Here is a 16,407-nt window from a genome sequence, read left to right on the forward strand (position 1 = left end):
TCCCCGAAAACATTGAGGTAGAAAACACAGTTCCTATTGCTAGAAAAAAGGCGGCTACTAGCGGAGGAAAAAAAGAAGTCTGGTTTGACCATTGATTTCAAACTCTACCTATTTAATCACAGTGACCGATCTCGTTCGGTCAAACTGGTCCTTTAATGACAAGGACTCGTTCAAAGCCAAACGACATGAAGTCTGTTCTTTATCTGTCTGAACGTCTTGACTAAAATGTAAGTTCTCAATGGGTTCAATTCTGAAGGCAAGGCGATCTTAAAAGCACTATTATCCTAATATGAAGTGAATTATATTCATGTGGAACAGAGATTCTGTGCATCACAGACTCTAATGGGCCGCAAAAGACATCTATAATGATTCCATTGAAGCTACATATAGGCTAAGGATATGGATATGGTCATACACCTTCTTTCCCCCCAATCTTAGCCCTTCATGCATTATGTATTACCTTTTTAACATAAATATCTAACCTGCAGGAGAGAGAAAAAGCTTTTTCTAATCACCCTTCAAGGGGACTTTCTGTTGCCCTTCAAAAAGGCACTTTGCACAAAAACTACCCTAATTATAGCTACTAAAGGGGAAATGGGCTGTAAAGATCCATACTCTGAGCCTGCTCTACTAATGTGACTAATGTTGTGGCACACTAATGGAGTCATATTCTTTGTATTATATCCCACAGAGGTGATGAGCACAGCAATATGTGCTGTTTCCATTACTTTTGTTTTTCAAAATCCCTGGAAATCAGACAACATACTTAACAAACTGCCTTTCTTTGCAACAAATATATGACTTTTTGGTGAATGTGCAAGATTTACAATATATTAGCTGCTATAAAGTATGTGATGCTACTGTTGAAGTCCGAATTAAACCCCTGAGTTATTAGCCCCCTGTTTGTTTGTTTTTCCCCAATTCCAGTTTAACGGAGGGAAGATTTTTTTTTAACACATTTCTAAATAGTTTTAATAACACATTCCTAATAACTGATTTATTTTGTCATCATGGCAAAGACAAAATAAATCAGTTATTAGGAATGAGTTATTAAAACTATTTAGAAATGTGTTAAAAAATCTTTTTAAATAGTAAATAGTATTTGACTAGATATTTTTCAAGACACTTCAGTTGAAGTCAGAATTATAAACTCCCCTTGGAATTTTTTATTTGTTTTTCTTTTTCAATATTTCCTAAAGGATGTTCAACAGAGCAGGGAAATGTTCACAGTATGTCTGATAATATTTTTCCTCTGGAGAAAGTCTTATTTGTTTTATTTTCAGCTAGAATAAAAGCAGTTTTAAATTTTTTTAAAAACCATTTCAGGGACAAAATTATTAGCCCATTTAAGCATTTTTTTTTTCAATAGTCTAAAGAACAAAGCATCATTATACAAAACCTTGCCTAATTACCCTAACCTGCCTAGTTAACCTAATTAAGTTAAGCACTTATGTCACCTTAAGCTGTATAGAAGTGTCTTGAAAAAAATGTAGTAAAATATTATGTACTGTCATCACGGCAAAGATAAAATAAATCAGTTATTAAAAATGAGTTATTAAAACTATTATGTTTAGAAATGTGTTGAAAAAATATTCTCTCCGTTAAACAGAAATTGGGGAAAAAATTAAACAGGGGGGTGAATAATTCAGGGGGGCTAATAATTCTGACTTCAACTGTATATTCAGTGTTGATATTTAATAAATGATCTTTTCCAGCCAAAAAATAGACACCTAATTGATTAAGTTTTGCTATCTGGATACATTTTTATTTTGCCAAAGAGATGAATCACTAATTGTGGATCACTTTATGCTGTCAGAATCTGACAGTGCTTTTTTTTTCGAATTAAATATAAATTTCCAGGTGACGCAGTGGCGCAGTAGGTATCGTGCTGTCGCCTCACAGCAAGAAGGTCGCTGAGTCATTGGTTCGAACCTCGGCTCAGTTGGCGTTTCTGTGTGGAGTTTGCATGTTCTCCCTGCGTTTGCGTAGGTTTCCTTCGGGTGCTCCGGTTTCCCCCACAGTCCAAAGACTATGAGTATATGTGTGTGTGGGTGGATGTTTCCCATGGGTAGCAGCTGCGTAAAAACGTGGTGGATAAGTTGGCGGTTCATTTCGCTGTGGCGACCCCGGGTTAATAAAGGGACTAAGCCAACAAGAAAATAAATGAATGAATGAATATAAATTTCTGCTAATTTGAAAAAAAAAAAATGAGAGTCACAATGATTAAATACTGTGTATGTTCATTTTAAACTAAAAAAACACTGCATCACAAGCAATCTGATCATTGAATGATAGACGGGGTTTATTTAGTTTGCTTGTTTGATATCAGGCAACTTCTTGTCACCTCCTCAAATCAACTCTTCAAAACCTCAGTGCATGCATAAAAGCAAATATTGAACAACATTGTGCTATTTTCTTGGTATTTAATTCTCAAATGAGGACTTGATCACAGTTATGTTAAAAAATCAACACAGAATCACTATTACAACTAATCTAAACTTGATGCATGTTGACAGTTGGCACTACAAGTTCATTAATTCATTTTCATTTTGGCTTAGTCCCTTTATTAATCTGGTGTCACCACAGAGGAATGAACCATCAATTTATCCAGCATATGTTTTACATAGCGGATGCCCTTCAAGCTGAAACCCATCACTAGGAAATATCCATACGCACTCATTTACACACATACACTATGGACAATTTAGCCAACCCAACTCACCTACATGTCTTTGAGTGGGGTAAACAGGAGCACCCGGAGGAAACCCCACGCAAACGGGAAGAACATGCAAACTCCACACAGAAACGCCAACTGACCCACACTGTTAGACATTTCTGTAAATTACACAGTTATTTACTGTATTTCACCCAGTGTAATACTGCAAATTCCTTTTACGGTAAATAACTGTATTTACCGTTGCATTATGGGAATTTGGTGTGACGTCGAACAACATATACAGCGATGTACTGTATTTGTAAAAATTCGTGTATTATACTGTATTTTCCACAACTGCTTCAACGCCACCTTGCGGCGATTCGACTACTCTGCACCACATTTTGCCTGAGGACCCTGGAGCAATTCTGGAGGACAATTTATTAGTGTGCCTGAAGAACATACTGGATTTAACAAACTTTACTCTGGTAAGCTGAGGCAGTGTTTCATTTTACAGAATGTTTTGTGGACGAGAATAAAACAAAGTAAAGTATAAAGTTGGCTATTATTATTTTCTCTGGCTTGGCGTTATTTCGCCCATTTGAGAAATATATCACCTATTAAGATGTTACCTTTATTTAATTTATTACATTAACACTACTATTACTTTAAATAAGACTGTTTATGACTATAGCCATTGTTCTCGTCATATCTTTTTGTTTATTTACATAGGAACCGGTGTTGCAGCGGGTTTTGGTTTAGGAGGGAACCAGAGGTATGCAGACAGTTTTGGAGGACACTTAGCACGAGACAACGGTCCGGCAGAGAGTGTTTTCCCCCAGAAGAATATGAATGAAAGACCATCAAATAATCCAGGTAAAAGCGCGTCTGTCTGTGCTGACAACAGTCGACATTGATTTGAGCACCTCTATTAGCATTTGTTTGCTCGGCAACATTGGCTGAAGCGATCTTAAAATGGTAATGTTAACTGTTAGCTAAACTGAGCTAAGTTTATACTGAATTGGACTCAAACTCATTTTAACGTGCAACGTTTAACTTATATTGATTTATACTATATATATTAGATGTTGTGAACTTATTTTTCTCTGGTTTAGAGTAACTTATAACGTTAGCTTGAGAAAATAACATCGCGACGTAACCTATAAGAACGTTAACGTAAATCTATACAATATGCATAGAGGTAAAGTTGGTTTTATATTCGCACATTCGTTAATTTAGAAGACTCTATACTGTTTACCAAGTTACTTTGAATATTCGATCAGAATTAGCATGCCAGTATGACTTGAAATCAACATTAACACTGTTTATTTGACCGTGAGCATGTTGTACTTTGATAGTCAATAGCTGCTAAAATGATTTCGCTATTTAGAGTTTGCAAATAATACTTTTATGAAATTAAATTATTAAGGGGGAAGTCTGAATCTGCTAATATAAAACCAATTTTACCTCTATGCATTATGCTAATAACCACCTTTTTGCTATTTATTGTTTGCTAATTATTTTTTTATCACAACTCTTGACATTTGGTTTAACATAATTGTTACCATTATATTTTTTTCTGTTTAGATATGGCACTGGCACAGCAGCAGGTTTTGTCTGAAGAAACAAACAGCATTTCGGAGGAACATCTTGATCAGCACAGCCTTATGCTTAAAAAATAAGCAAGACCAGTAAGCAACCAAGGTAAACAAATAAAAAAAAAGTTGTGTGGAGGTTGTGGATTGTAGCATGGTATTCTTATCTGTATTTTTGGCTTTTTTATGGTCTCAATATAGAATACTGGGAGCCTGCCTGTGCAAACTGGACCTCATACAACAGTAAGTACTGTACATCTATTTGTTTCTCAATATAGTAACGTTACTTTTAATACAAAATGTGTCACATGTTTAGTTGCTAGCTAAATAAAAAAATCTTTTTCCCTTTTTTATTAAACCATTTAGTAGGTTTTTTTTCATCTTTGTTTATAATATTTTTGAGCAGATTGAGGTCTGTCATGGGTCAGACATTTCAAAATACAATAATTAGTATTGGGATACATGCATTTGTCTATGTATTAAATGTCTTTTTCCCCATTTCATGTTGCCTAAATATTTTGCAATAAATAAAATAATAAAATTTTTTGTATAAATAATTCCAGAGGATGAAACAAAATGCACAGCAACAACCAGAGTGAGCCAGAAGAAGGCAGGAGAAGTAGTGAAGAGAATGACAACCATGAACAACAGTGAGTTATCCTTCTTTCACTAGCTAACTTAGAACTTGGATTAGGTGAGACACTCTCAATAATTGTATCAGTATTCAGTCAGTTTTAGTTTATTAGGAATACATAAAACAAATAGTCTAATCTGTCCTGCAGTGAATCAACCCATCACAAATGCTACAATGTTTTTGTAAAACCTTGTTAGGGAAAAAAATAAACAGGACATTCTGGTTAGTTATCTTTTAAACATGGTAGTGAGCAGGTTATGAGCAGGAGCCAGTTGCTCAGTACCAGCTGAAAGCTACCCCAACCTAGCTGCCATGCTTCAAAATAATTAACCAGTATATGATTTATTTTTTTTAAACAAGCTTCTTCTATGCTTATGTTAGTCTGTTTGTCCTTATCCAGAGTTCTTCATAATCCTGGACTGGGCCAAATCCTGACCAGATGCTGTGGTGGTCATGGAGGAGTGAATCCTAAAAGACACACGTGATCAATGAGTTTCCGCATTGATCCAATGGGCCAGCCTGACCACCCGCTGGTGAACTTTCAAGCCTCCGGTGCCTAGACTGCGGCCTTGCACAAGTTTGGCTAGAGGAGAACTGGTCGTGCCCAACTGAGCCTGGTATCTCTTAAGGGATTTTATTCTACACTTTCGTCAGTTGGTGAAGTTTGTTCCATGCCACTGTCGCCACTGGATCGCTTGGCTACGATTGGTGGATCGGTGGATTTGCTCTTCAGTGTTTGGACTTTAAGCAGTAACATTTACTGCTTCAATTCTGAAAACTGGACTGAAGCAGCTTCAATTTACAAGAACTTCTATGTTAAGCTGCTTTGACATCATTGATCTACATTGTAAAAGTGCAATAGAAATAAAGATGAATTGCATTTGAACATGTGAATTCAGACCTTGTTGAGCATTTGACACCAGAATTAGTAATATTTTAAAGTTGGGTTGTTTCTGAGTCGGCTAATAGTTACAAATATTTATTTTTCCAACAATATGCAATTCAGAAGTTTAAATTTTTATTGTACATGTATGTTTTAGTGCTTTGTGTGATTTATTTATTTTTAATGTGTTGATTTTATTGCTTAATGTAATTTTCACACATTTTCCTTAAATGCTTTAAGCATTATTAATGTTTTAAAGAATGGAATATTTTGTAATTGTGTCTGGTTTAATGTCAGTAGTACTTAGTACAATTGGGGTTTTTTTTCTCAACAATATGCAGGTCAGACACTTAAATTAGTTTTGTACATGTATGTTAATGTGCTTTGTCATTTTCAATGTTTTTTTTCTTAAAATAAAATATTTTGAATGATTGCAATGTAATGTTTTTACACATTTTTAAGCTTGTTTTAAGCATCTCCAATGTTTTAAATAAAGAGTGTTTATTTTGTTAATATTTTGTAATTGTGTCTTTTTTAGGTCTATAGTATTAAAATAATATTAATAAAATTATATTATAAAATATTTAGGACAAAATTAAAAGGTTTACAGTAGCTAACTGTTAACTTAGGTTTTTACAGTAGTTAACCATTTTCAAACAGTACGGTAACATGCTGTAAATGGATTTACAGTTGTATACTGTAAATCTAAAATACAGTAACTTACTGGCAACAGTGTTGCCAGTAAGTTACTGTAAAAACCCTTTGAAATGTCTAACAGTGCAGCCAGGGCTCGAACCAGCGACCTTCTTGTTGTGAAGCGATTGTGAGACCCACTGCAGCACTAGTTCCATGAAATTAAGATATTATGATAGGAAATAACAGTATACAAGATTTTGTATATGCAGCTAAAACATTTGAAAGCTGATGAGACCAGTCTTAACCATCTTACGTTAAAAATATAAACTGACTCGGTTTGGCCTTGACAATGTCATTAATTCTCTTTGAGTTTCAATTTCAGTATCAAGTATGCATACAGATGGAGATACAGTCCGTTCTCCATCTGTAGTCAAAAGTAAATTCAGAGGACAAATCGGTGGTTTTCTTTCTATCACGTACTCATTCGTTCCTTGTCAAGGTGATATCAAGTAGATTCTACGCAGTAATTAAACGCAAATGACTCTAGGGTGACCCCTCTTGGGAGGCAGGTAGAACTGCCACTGACAGTGGGAACTATCCAAGGTTCTGAAAAGATTGACTTCATCTGCCAATGATGGATGCAGAGTCTAACCGAGTCAGTGAAAAACACATAAAGCAAATAAAAAATGTAATATCTGAAGATGATGCATCACCTCCGTGGTGGATCCTAAAAGAGCGATTCTGAGGAGTTCAGGCTTCATTTGTACAGATTACTCTCATAAGATTTTAAATAGAATCGGAATTAATTATTTAGAGCGCTCCATAATAGCAAAGATATGGTGAAGACGTATTACAGTGATATCTGAGGAATATTACGGGACTGGAGAGAGATGTGGGAAATAAAAACGCACAGACTGCCATTACTGAAAACAGGTATCAACCTTTGTGTCAAGTGACATGGGATGTTGATGTAAATTTATGTACATATTTGTTTTATATACAGCAATTATTTCAAGTCTTTGCATCTGATTAGACAAGCTGTGACCAAACACACTGGGAATTTTCACAGTAGGTCTGTCACATTTGTTTATGTCTGCGCATTCTAAAACTTTTTAAAATGTTCTGTACTTTACATAAATCTGATACAAATTAATTCACAATATAAATATTACATGAAGAAATGTTGCCTTGGCAACTACCTAAAATAAATTAGCTTCACAGCAAAAAGGTCGCTGGTTCGAGCCTCGGCTGGGTCAGTTGGCATTTCTATGTAGAGTTTGCATGTTCTCCCAGTTTTTGTGTGGGTTTCCTCCGGGTGCTGCGGTTTCCCCCACAGTCCAAAGATATGTGATATAGGTGAAATGAATAAGCTAAATTGGCCTTATTGTATTTATGTGAATGCAAGAGTGTATGGGTGTTTCAAAGTGTTGTGGTTGGAAGGGTATCCACTGCGTAAAACATACGCTGGATACGATGGTGGTTCATTCCACTGTGGCAACCCCTATTTACTAAAGGGGCTAAGCCAAAAAGAAAATGAATAAATGAATGAAGTTTTATAAAATACTGCTAAAAATAAAACTGTAAGTGGGCCAAACATGTAAATTTACTGAATATTTACTTGCCCTTAAGTGGTTTCTTTAATCTGTTGAACACAAAAAAGGACATTTTGAAGAAAGCTGGAAACTGGTAACCATTGATATCCATAGAGGGTAAAACAAATCCAATGGAAGTCAATGGTTTCAGGTATCTGACATAGACCCTTTTCACATTTCCGTGTTTCTCAGTAGCGGAAGTCATCATAGTTGGGAAAGCCTAGAGGTCAGTGAATGGAAGAGTACAACAAATCATTTTTTACAGTCTTATTTGCACAAATAATAAAAGAAAAACACAATGATGGTGTTATAAAGACATTCAGAAAAAAGAAAAAAAAATGTAAAACTGATTACAGCAGTAAGAAGAGAGAATAACATAAAATACTGTGCTGTCTTATAGACATAGATTACAAAACACTGTTTAAGTTCAAAAACTGAGTAATGAGTACTGTGAACTTAATGAATTTGAGTAAACGACGCAATTTGAGCACAGTAAAACCAAATAAATGAAGAGAACTCAAACCAACTGAGTACTGTAAAATCCAATAGGTTAAGGCAACTCAAACTGTTTGAGGAAACCAATTGCAACAAACCATTTGACTTAAGAAAAACTAATCTATATGAGTACTGTGAACTTACTCCTTTTAAGTTGAAGTAATGAGGTATTTAATTACCTTCAACACTGAGTTCAAAACTCTTCAAACGAGTAGAATTAACGTTCAGTAAATTTTGACTTAACTACACTTACTACATTTAATTTGATAAAGCTGACGCTTGGGTTTAACAGTGTATAAATGTTCATACATTTGTAAGAAAATCTAAATATTAAAAACTTTTAAGGATATAAGATGCTAATGACTGTTAAACATGTCATAACAGACTTGTGAAAAGGGTCTATTCTTCAAAACGTCACAAGAAAATAAAATAAAAAAGCTCAAAATGATTTGACACTTGAAGTTGAGTAAATAATAACTGAATTTCTTTTTTGGGTGAACAATTCCTTTAAATGCTTCAAAATCTTTGAAAAGATTCAAAACATTATTAATTTAATTCATCTTAAAAATTTAAGGCAAATAGGATTAGGGTTTTTTATAGTGTATAAATAATAATTAAAAAACACAATGTTGGTAAACAAAATGTTTCAGTGTTCTGTTAAAATAGTTGGGTTAAAAATACCCCAACATATAATCCAACAACTGGTTATTATAGCACCTTCCCAACTATGGATTATTTTACCCAATGCATTGGGTTATATAATTAATCCCTATGCATTGGGTTATTTTGATTAAATGTTATTTTTTCCCATTCAGATATAACTATTACTATTACTATTATTATTATTATTTTTTAAATTATGGCTGTGTAAATAAATAAATGTCTCCACTGGGTCCGAAAGGTGAGGATGACGGCTGAATATTCCAAATATGTGTTATTTCCTCCTCCTCCAAAAAAAAAAAAAAAAAACAAAACAAAAAAAACTGTAGAGATGAACACGGGAGGTAGAGAAGAGAAAGCATATTATCCATTTAGATCCGCTATGAAGCACACGTTTGTATCATCAATAATTAAGAGTGCTGGTGAAACGGATATAAAAAAAACATGACATGGAAAAAAAATGACAACAATTATTGCGTTAGAGCTTAAATAAACTTAATATAAACTTAATATTAATACAGCTGTTCTGTGTCAGTTAAATTAGTTGACTGTTGAAATTCAAAATTTTCCCCCAACTGATTGAGTTATTAAATAACTAAATAAAGGTTAAAAATAACCAAACAAAGCACCAAATATTTAACCAAACTGGTTGAGTTATTAAAAAATAAACGAATAAAGGTTAAGAATAACTCAACAAAGCACCAATTATATTAATCATTATTATATTATAATATAAATTATATAATTATATAATATAAATTATTATATTATTTAACTAAACAATTTGGTTAAAAAATAACGTTTTTTAGAGTGTGATAAACAGTTGCACCAGATTACTACAGCAACTGATTCATCAACTTATTCAGTTTTGAAGTACTAAAAATGAAGGAGTGAGTCATTGAATCATTCATTTAACAGTGACTCATTTAAATAAGGTAAACATTTGCAGCAGCTTTAAGGACCCTCCACATTTAACTCATTGCAAAAGCTCTATTTTTAACCTTAAATTACTGCTGCCTCCACTCTTTGTAAAGCCACAAGTCATTACACAAGCAGCAGCATTTATCGTTTTAAAAACAAAAGCTTTGAACAGAACCGTAAACAAAATGACCATACACTGTTGTAGCTTCAGCTGATGCATTACGATCCTGCTGGCGGAGTAATTAAAGATTGCAATCCGAAACTGTAGATATCTCTGGTAAACCTTCTGTGAGACTGTATACATCATCCATAATACACTGGCAGCAAACCTGCTTAAGGCATCACAGAGAACTCAACTCTTTCCTCTCATGTCTGCTCCGTGCTGGATGTTTAGACTTGCAGATGCGTTGATAAAAGAGTGAAGAAGCTTTCACCTAGAGCAAATTTACTCAACAGAATGCATCCCCTGAAATGCAACAAGCCAAACGATTGGAATGAATGAGCGCAAATGGTTTTTCCAATCTATCAGCTGTGCAGGTAAATTAGGTTTCAGGAAGACTGGGGAAATAATATGGCATTTTAAACCACCTCTATTTTTTTTTCAGAGCAACTAAAACGATTATCAGAAATGCCCCTGGGCTTTGGCGAAATTGACATTTAACTAAGAAAAAAATGAGGAATAAAATGAGTGAAAGAATGAAGAGTGGGTTGGAATTTTAAATGGCTTTCTGAAAGTTTTCTTTCTCCATTGTCGTAAAACTGCAATCTTAAAGACTGACTTTTAGTTTGTGGACGAATTCTTAGAATTAACTAGCTATTAACATTTTCTTTTACCTCAATTAACTCATAATTTCCTGCTTATTAATAGTCAGTACGGTATTTTGATATTAATTGCAAAGTAGGTAGGTTGCATTAATATGTTCTTTTTAGGTAAGGTATAGGTGACATTAATGTGTTTTTTTTTTCAGAGAGCACCTTAACTCTGGTGAATAAAGACCCTTCTTCTCTCCTCCACCTCACCACACACCAATCTTAAAATACCATAAATTCTGAGTGTGCCTCATACAGGTTAGTGAGTTTAACAAACCACCTGTTGAGAACACATTTATTCATCTCACTGACAAATTAACCAGCACAAACACTGTGCATTTATTAAATGAGCTTCACACGGGGGAGTGGTCTAGACAAACCACCTGTAGAAACATTTGTACCATTCGTGAGACTGTCTGTTTTATGGATTGTCATCATCTTTTGTAATTGTTCTCATGGCTAGAGTGTTTTTTCAGTTTATTTGGTGTAGTTTTTTTCTAAACAGTTGTTCATTTTGGGCGTCACAGTTTTTATTGTGGCAAAGAGCAAAAATGGCTGTGTATTTGAGTGGACGAAACAAGATAAAAGGTTCATCAGATGTTTTTTTTTTTTTACAAAATAGTTGAAAGCTCGTTTAAAAATAAATTTTAACTAGTACAGTTTAGTTAGTGATCTTGAGAAATTTTCAAATACATGGTGCTATTAAGATGTGCTTTGTTCTGTTGAAGAGAATAATTAAATTTTCAACAATTTGTTGTTTTAGAATGGGATTATTTTGTGGATTTGTTTGTAGTTTGATATGCAGGCCCGTAGCCAGCCTATTAAAAGAGTTCTTTTTTCTCAAAAAGTAGACCTCAATTTTATTAAATTATGAGGTTCAATGAGGGCATTTCAGTGACATTTTAGGCTTGTCGGATGCAACAAAATATTTTCTATAATTTTGTAAAAGTGCCTGCCATACTATGTTACCAAAAAGTGTACAAATGTGCATTTACATTGTAAGTGATTACAGTTTTATAAGTAATGTTATGACATTAGAATTTTAAATGAAAAATTTTGATTAAAAAAATATGAAAAAAAATCCATCATTTAAAAACAAACAAAAAAAATAAGAATTTGTTAAAACATGTTTTATTTGAAAAAACAGTACCCTGTAGCCAAATAACAAACTGGCCAGCTCATTTTCTGTCAGAATTTGTTCATTTGAATAATTATATATAAAATTTGTCTTAGAGCCTTCTTATTATTGTGAATTATTGACAAGCCCCTCTGCGAAAACTCTAGATCTTCACAGTAAATCATCGCTACAGCTTTCAGATAACACCACCCAATTTTGGTGCTGATACGATAAAATTTGTGGGAGGAGTTTGTTACAGTGTAAAACATGTCATTTCCTGTGGCCAGCAGGTGGCGGTATAACTGTATCTGGATATCGGCATGTAAACGTGTTCAGGTCAGGACTTTAGAGTTATTTTCACAATTTATGAGGGCATACTGTCAGAAATGGGACAAATGAGCTCAAATAGGAGTCAAATTCTGGACTTTTTCAGAAGGGGGTGGGTCTTTTGAACCACCCGAACCACCCCTGGCTGTGGGCCTGACATTTTAATGCATAATTGTAATGAAGTATTTGTAAAATCTCTCTCTCTTAAAAAACTCTAGCACTAAATTCTATGAGCACTAACAATTCCTTTGTATAATTACCACTTTTTGCACTTTTATTACCACTTCTTGTTGAATTGCTGAATGCCTCCTCACTTGTAAGTTGCTTTGGACAAAATGTCTGCTAAATGACTAAATGAAATGTAAACGTAATTAATAATTAATAGTCAATATCAATGCTAATAAGCAACCAGTAAATAGCAAGAATTAGTCCTCAAAATAAAGTATTAACAGACTGAAACAGCTCCTACAAAATTATTTTCTTGGCTCATCATCATACTTGCATAATGCATTAAACACCTGATCTTAAAGTTAAAAAATGGAAATTTACTTACTATCTCACTCTTGTGTTCTTTTTTTCTGCAACATAAACTCATTCTGAAAATGTACCATTACATACATATCGTGAGATTGCAAATTATGTAGCCAGAAGTAGGTATGGCTGCATTTGGTCTTTAAAACGAATGCTACAGGGCGGTATGATGCTATTTCATTTCGTGCTTATCAGCTCACCACCTACCTCATTGTAGATGGATTTCTTGCTGTTACCAGTTTGTCCAGTGACTCGCTGCATATGTCGGCGGACTTGAGACACATAGAGGAGTTGACTGAGATGACTGGAATCAAGTGCGGTGAAGAAAAAGCTGTTCTAGAAAAGCAGGAAAGACAAGAAAAAAAGTAAAAGCATAAAATAAAGAAGTAAATACCAGGGTGAGAATGTAGTAAAATCTGAAAAAATTTTCTTTTCTTTTTTTGGATTGCTTTTGAAAAAACTGACGGTAGGGTTTAGGAAAGTTGGTGGTCGCAGGTTAATCTGTGCTTTTTGAAAATACTATCGGTTGGGTTTAGGGAAGGAGGATGGTGAGTTACTTGAACCCTTACCCCTAATCAGTAAATTAATAGTTATGTCTAATATCGCATATTTCCATACTATATACGCTAAAAACAGTATGCGAGTACATACACAAAAACGTACCTCCTGGTTTGTACTTTGGCACTCTCCAGGTACATTTTCAGAATGAGCCAAATAATATATTTTGAATTCAGCTGAAAAACAAATGATATGGCACAATGTCTCTCAGTTACTTCAGAATGTCTTCTTTTGGAGTTGAACAGAAGAAATGAAGTCAAATAGATTTTAAATGAGTGAAGGGTGGTTAAATGATGAAATAATTTAAATTTTAGGGTGAACGACTTTTTAATCTATTCATAATTAAGTGCATTACTTCTACATTATTCAGACTAGGGAGGGTTCGGGTGGTTTGAAAGACTCACCTCTCACTGACAAAGGTCCAGTGTTTTTGTTCCATAAGTGAGCTCATTTGTCCTATTTTAACTGCTATGACATCATAAATAGTAAAAATAACCCATCGAAAAACGCTTTAAGACAAGTGGAATCCTTGGTTGGGTGTTGCTTCTGTGTGACTTTTGCTAATCAGTTTTGGCCAGCGCATACAATTATTTTTCATGAGTCCAACATCCAGCTGTGCAAGAAAACATACAATGTGAGATAAGTGAAGTCATCTTTCACTACTGTATTGGTGTTAAATAGAGAAAACATTTCACAAGTAACTTTTATTTTAAATCTTGGAACAAACAATTGACCAATGTAAAGGTGTGAAGAACCAAAAGCGACCGATATTAAAATAAATTTGAGTACTATTTTGACTATTGTTGTTATCTATGAATTTTCAAATGTAATTTTTTTTGGTTATGATGATCATCGAACAATATATTGCAGTTAAAATAGAGCTAAAATGTCATGAAAGTTCAGTATTTAAATCCAATAATTAAATAGTATCCTAAACGAGGCCTATAACTGCAAAATAAGGTCCACTTTTTGAGAGTCACCTCTTTCACCAGGCTGGCTTCGAGCCTGGTATTTATAGCACAAATTGTGTGGTATTTTAAATGTTTGAATTCTTAATCTACAGGGAATTGTTATGTACTCTGTTGTCTTCCATTGAACCTAGGTAGTGCTCTCAGGAGAGGTGGAAATTAGAAGACCTTCAGTTCATGGCTGAACACTCATTAAAAGCTTTTCCAGTCAACCTGGGCACACGGGAAGTCCACAGTACACACACTCTCTCTAACCGCAGCTCACTTCACCTGAGGGGAAAACTTAGGTAGGACATGAGCCGCCATCAGAAATGAAAATGTTTGATCTTTTGAATACACTCTGCATGTGAAGTGGTAGTTTTTACAGGATTTAGTACACACACGGTTAGTGCATGAGAAGAAACGGAAAGGTAATTTTCAGGGACAACCGTGGAAAAAAGAAAATTAATATGGATTGAAAATGGTCTTACTTAAAATGGATTACTGCAGCTCAGAAAAAAAAAATTGCATTTCAAATCAGTGTGGCTTTTTAAAATGTATCATAATCATAAGAAATGCTGTTCAATTCCAAGCGTGTACAAACAGCATGAGAAATTTTACAACTTCAGCTTCTAGCGTTTGGTCATGTAAGTCTGTTGACCTAGTAAGCCACTTGCCTATGATAACCCAGGGTGCGAATTATACATTGACGATTGGGGTGGTCAGGTTTTTCAGTTATGTTTAATAATGTGCCTTAGTGAACTAAATTTATACACGTAATTCAATTACATCTAATATAATCAAACTTGTTATTGTATTTTCAGTTTTTTGAGGGATATGAGTAGTTATCATTGACATTTGTGTTATTAAATAAACAGTGACTGGTTTGCTTTCCTGTACCTATAAACGGATGACCATGAAAGACTGCATGTTATTTTTTATTTTACTGTTTAACTTCCATGTGCAAGCAAATAAAAATACATACTATGCATCTACCCTGCAGGCACAGGATGTCAGGATGTCATATTGACATTGTACCCCAATGTACCACAACCCCGTGGGGATTTTGTTTGCAAATGAAAATTGGGTTGACGTCAGAACCCAACGTCAGGCTGACGTCAATGTCCAATGTCCAACCTAAAATCAACCAAATATTAACGTCTAGTCATGTTACATCTTGACTTTGTGTTGACATTGTGACACCTATCAGACGTTGGATTTCGGTCACTTTCCAACACAACCTAAAATCAACTAAATATCAAAGTAATGTGACTTCATTACTGGACGTCAAAATAACGTTGTCCTTAGAAGTTGGCTAGACATTAAATTTTGGTCACCTGACGTCCTGACCTAAATCTAACCTAATACAAAGTCTTATGATTTTGTGTGCCTGTTGGTTAGTGTTACAGACAAAACGCTTAGAAAAAAGAAAAGAAAAAAAAGAAACATGTTTTGTAAACACTTACATTGTATGTTGGTGCTGTGGATTTGCTGGTTTCAAACCTATGAATTAATACTTTTACCTCAAACATGCATTCACAGTGGTAAGAACCATTATAGGGGTGGTCAAATGTAAACTAAAATTATTTTTTATTTTAATTATTAATATTATTTAAGATAAAGTTCAGAGCAAACTATTTCTTAACTATTATTGGACAGTGTAGTTAACTCAAAATTTACTGAAATTTAATTCTACTCATTTGAAAAGAGTTTTGAACTCAGTGTTGAAGGTAATGAATGAATTAAATACCTCATTACTTCAACTTAAAAGAAGTAAGTTTACAGTACTCGTATAGATTAGTTTTTTTACTCAAATGGTTTGTTGCAGTTTCCTCAAACAGTTTGTGTTGCCTTAACTCATTGGGTTTTACAGTATACTCTCTTCATTTATTGGGTTTTACTGTGCTTAAATTGATTCATTTACTGAAATGGATTAAGTTCACAGTACTCATTAGGATTAGTTTTGGTTTTTGCAATCGGTTTTCTCAATTGGTCTGAGTTATCTGAACTTTTTGGGTTTTACAGTATACATTTGACCTCGCCTATAA

General features: G+C 34.1%; 2 long non-coding RNA genes across 2 annotated transcripts; both read left to right on the plus strand.

The window, feature by feature from the left end:
• The first annotated feature begins 38 nt into the window (after positions 1-38).
• On the plus strand, positions 39-15,781 carry LOC141378648 (uncharacterized). The gene is made up of 3 exons (XR_012393530.1): positions 39-227; positions 11,038-11,137; positions 14,515-15,781. It is a non-coding gene; the product is annotated as an uncharacterized lncRNA (long non-coding RNA).
• Positions 2,674-6,276, plus strand: LOC137488020 (uncharacterized). The gene is made up of 6 exons (XR_011006892.2): positions 2,674-3,141; positions 3,386-3,529; positions 4,241-4,357; positions 4,450-4,491; positions 4,812-4,898; positions 5,283-6,276. It is a non-coding gene; the product is annotated as an uncharacterized lncRNA (long non-coding RNA).
• Positions 15,782-16,407: the final 626 nt, after the last annotated feature.

Source organism: Danio rerio, chromosome 2 (assembly GCF_049306965.1).
Source record: "Danio rerio strain Tuebingen ecotype United States chromosome 2, GRCz12tu, whole genome shotgun sequence".
NCBI classification, from domain to species: Eukaryota; Metazoa; Chordata; class Actinopteri; order Cypriniformes; family Danionidae; genus Danio; species Danio rerio.